This window comes from Humulus lupulus, chromosome 1 (genome assembly GCF_963169125.1).
Source record: "Humulus lupulus chromosome 1, drHumLupu1.1, whole genome shotgun sequence".
In the NCBI taxonomy this organism is placed as follows: Eukaryota; Viridiplantae; Streptophyta; class Magnoliopsida; order Rosales; family Cannabaceae; genus Humulus; species Humulus lupulus.
This window is the reverse complement of record NC_084793.1, coordinates 50839030-50843978: the sequence shown is the minus strand read 5'-3', so window position 1 is coordinate 50843978 and position 4949 is coordinate 50839030.

Genomic DNA, 4949 nt, shown 5'->3' with positions numbered 1-4949 from the left:
AACTTGGGTCCTTGGTGAAGCTTGGAAGTTCTGCTGGAATTAAGTCCAGTTAAGGTAAGGTTTCTAGTTTATTTTCTGGGATTGCTGAACTCTGTTATGTTGAGCCTTGAATCTGAACTTTGGATGGGAATTCAAGGTATTGAGCTGTGGGAACTAAGGAGCTAAGGACTGGAAGAATACTAAGGGCAACCTAGGTTTGGACTCTCAATTAAAGGTGAGGATTTTTTGGTTTGGTCATTTTGAATTGCTAGGTAGTTTCTGGTTTTCTGATGAGTTCTTGAGTTCAATTCTTGATTTCTTTGTTTGATGGTGCAGGTGGCTAAGTTTTATGTTGTTGGGTTATGTGGGATGAGATGTAGGGGATGGTAGGCTCAATTTGGTGTGTGGTTGAGGTTCGGAGAGGTTTTAGGGAGTTTTGGCTCGAGGAAATTTGAAGGAGAAAACCAGAGGTTGAAGTCTGCTGTTTGTAGCGCTGTAGCGCTAGCCTTAGAGTGCTACAGCACTATGCTGGCTTCCTGGGGGACTTTTGGCTCTGCTTGTAGCGCTGTAGCGCTATGCTGGCTTCCTGGGGGACTTTTGGCTCTGCTTGTAGCGCTGTAGCGCCCACTCTATGGCGTTGTAGCGCTACCCTACCTTCAAAAGTGGATTTTTGGGTAATTTCTTAGGGTTTTTGCCCAGGGGCTCAGGGTTTGATTCCATCACCCCGTTTGGTGGAGTTAGGGCTTTCCGAGGGCTCGGGATTGGTCCCAAGGTTAGGTTACAAAATTAAAGTTTAGTGATGGTTCTAATTTATGGCTGTGACTAGGTGTACGCTAGGGCTCAGACGGGATCGTGCTTGAAGGCCGATTTCACTAGTCAAAGCTATCGGAATCAAAGGTAAGAAACTGCACCCGGTTATGTGAATATGTTGGGACTAAGAGCTCCCTATATTTGTATGCAATGTCATGAGATGGTATTATGCCATGGGGACATGTGATAAACGACCTAAGAGTGCCGGAATCAATATTTGTGCACAGGGCGCGGCTCAGTCACTGGTAGTTGAGGTTAAATACATAATCACTGACCTCGGCCTAAGCGAGCCGGAGTCAGTGGGATAATCAGAGGGTGCAGCCTAAGGGCGTTGTAACGCCATGGCTACCCCAAGACAGTTACTGTCAACTTTGAATCATGCTTAACTCGCTAATCGAGTTCTTTGGTTAAAAACGTGCATCTAAGTGTTATTAATAGGCTAAGGTGAAAAACTAACAAAAGGAAAGGATATATTTTATTTAAAACATAAAACTGTGCATGCACCCATAAAAATGTTTACAAGTTGTTTACGATACAAAACGATCATTACAGTGTAAAATTTACAACCCGCCGACCTAAGCGGAAAAAATAGGGTAAACCCCATAGTTCCTCTGAGAAACTCCTTGGCCGTGGTGGTCAAGTGGCTGCATATGTACACAACACCACCTAAGCTCTCCACTCAAGGCTGGGTGAGCTTTTCTTTCCCTTTACCTACGCCACATAGCACTCATGAGCCAAAGCCCAGCAAGAAAAATCAATACTACATATATATAATATCAAACGATGATCATGATAATCATCCAGGACTTATAGTCCTAAACTGATGAGTGACAGATGTATAAGTCACTAACATGGGTTCCGCACCCTTTACAAGTGAGTGATCAAGTCACTAGTAGGATAAGTGACTGATGAGCGAGTCACCAATGTAAACCAACTGAGTGACCATGGGGTCACTACTGTGGGTTCCATACCCTTAGCCATGTGACGATGGGGTCACCTTGGCCTTCTGGCCCTGGCTCTGAGTAACTAGTCATGGAACTAGGCAAGCGCTTTTAGTTTTCATCGAACTTGGGGTCGGTCCGGCATTAATGCTCATGATGAGTCATTCAATGCAGATGTCGATTAGATCTAATCTTTCATCGGCTCTGCGTTCATGATGCTTCTGCCGCTCCTGACTCTTAGGTCAGTAACATACGACTAGTGCTCAAAACTACTGTCGAACTTGACTAGTAAGTCACAGCTTCCCAGCTAGTTCTGACACCATTGTCGATTATGACTAGTAAGTCAGTGCCATTCACAAGTAAGCAAGATTTTCTAAGCATTTTATATGCAATCCATGTCCACATTTAAACACTCAACATGCCTCAATAATAACCATGCATGTCACATATGGGGTGCAGTTTTCTAACCTCTGATTCGAGCGAGAATTAGTAAAAGAACGACCCTTGAGAACGATATGCCTTTTAGTTCCTTAGCAGTCACCTATTAATAACCAATTGGAATCCATTAATAAAGTAAATCAATAAAATGTTCACAATCTAAAACCTCACTCCCGGGATCAATCCCGCACTCTCGGGACTCCCAATCAACCAAAATGGGGTAAAGGAACCAATCCCCAAGCCCCCAAAGTCATCCCAAGCCCTAAAAATAGGACTTGCTGAAGCTGACCTAGCGCTGGGGTGCTGCTAGGTAGCGCTGGGGCGCTGCCCCAAGTCAAAGAGACCCATCTCCCTGCTCTGCCTAGCACTGGGGCGCCACCTGCAGGACCAGATTTTTCTGGTCTTCTCCCCTGTGACTTCCCCTGAAAACCATGCTTCCAAACCTACCCCAAACATCATTCAAACATGTCATTTAACCCCAAAACTTCATCCACACCACAACCTCACCAAAACCCTAGTAAACTTAATCAAAAAATTCCATTGATTCCCAACTAATCACTTCAAATTTCTCAACTGAAAACCATTAGAAAAACAGAGTATAGCTAAAGTTTCATGGATGAATTTTTACCTCAAGCTGGATTTGAGTCCTCTTCAACGGATGAACCAAATTTCTAAGCTCCAACCTTTGATTTCCTAGCTTGGTTCTTCAAATTAGGGTTCAAAAATTGAAAAGAAGAAGGAGGAGGAATGAGGATTGGATGAAGGAGAAGAGTGCTCTACTTTGGTAAGCTTCTACCATCCAAATGGTTGATATATATCTTAGGGGTGGAAAGACTATTTTGCCCCTAGGTCAGTTAAAGGTTTCTAAAGACTCCCAAGGGTAAAACCATCCTTTCCCGCCTATTTCGTTAATCATCATTAACACCCTCCAATTCCCGCTATTCTCAAAATTCTCAAATACCAATAATTCATATCCTGTTACCCTTTAATTCCCGGCAACGCTCTAATCACCAAATTACCCCGAGACTCACCCTGAGTACGGAACTTAATCCCGTTATGACCAAACCGCTAACCTACACTCAAAGATCGTCTCATGCCGAATAGCTCAAACAAATCCACATTATAATGTGTCCTCAACAATAGATCACCGACATGCATACAAATATACAATTACACCCTCAATGGGCCAAATTACCAAAATACCCCTGTGATGAAATGTGGACCCACATGCATGCATTTAACATCATATTATAATATAATTTACATAAACATGCATATAATAGTTTAATGGCATAATAAAACAAGTATGGCCCTCCCGGCCTACTAATCCAACCATTAAATCGCATTAGGGATTTTGGGGCATTACAGGCGTCGACCCTGGACTTTGGTATGATATGTTTATTGTTGTCTAAACTGTTGAGTGTGACGAATTTGTTATCTGAATAACTGAATGTTGGCTTGTAGATTGATATCGTTGTTTATGTGAGCTGTATGACTTGTTGTATATCTGTTTGATGGCTCGTAAATTGTTTATGCTATGTATTATAGTTTTCTTGCTAGGCCTTGGCTCACGGGTGCTACGTGGTGCAGGTAAAGGCAAGGGCAAGGTGAACCAGTCCTGAGTTGGAGAGCTTTGAGGCTGAATGTACATAGTCAGATGATCAGTCGCCACGACCGAGGAGCAGTACAGGACAGGAGAAGCCTAAATGTATGTTTTTCCCTTAGAATGGCCAGTACATATTTATAACCTGGAATTTTTGTAAACTGTCTTTTAAACTCTATTTCTTTTGGGATCCCATGTACGAAATGTTTATCTAAATGAAATGCATCTTTTATGACCAAACTCTTTTAAACCCTAGTTCAATTATAGTTTCAGTAACACATTTCTAATTAAATGACTTGATTAGCAAGTCTTGCACCTTTATAAACACACCGTGTAATGGTCTTGGCTATCCAGGGCGTTACAGAGAAGGTGATGAAGATAACATTGGAAGACAATCTTTCATTCCCTTTACAAAGATATAAGGAGAGAGCATAATTGTGAAGCATGTACAATGCATGGTTTTGAGAAACATGTCCCATTTGTTTTAAAAGGGCAAGTGGGAGTTTGTTGGGTTTTATGCCCTTATAAAACCATGTCAGACATGTAACACAATTTTATATTGTCTATAAAAGTAGTAGAAATCATTTAATTTGACAATTGTGTTGCTTGCTTATTTTATTACATGATTATTGAAATAATACAAACATTTATAAAATCCCGAACATATGGATAGTTACAATTATAGTGACTAGGTCACAATGGATTATAGTTGTAATTATATGCTCAAAAGAACAAGTCCTAAGATTTGATCAATGCATTGGATTTTCACTGATTAGGCAATCTACGATATGCTCTACCTACACATTCGGGGTGTGATGTCTTGTCCAAGGCATTGACCAAGTAGATAAGATTAGATGTATTTGGTTACATCGGACTAGGACCGATATTGATTATCGATTGATAAATAAGTATTGTTGTTATCGAATCTAATCAATGTCACAACGTTGACCATATGTTAAGTCGATCTTAATTCTGAGTGAGAATATTCTGCTAATTATATTATTTAAATCTTTTGACTTGTTCGTTACCAGCTTACCCTACGGTCTAGCCCATACTCACATCTTGAAGATTTAGTAGTGTAATTGAGTGGGAATATTATTCATAGATATGAAATCTATAACTTCTGTATGAGAAGTGAAAAAATGATTTCCTTAATTGCTTTGTTCAAAAGGTTAAAT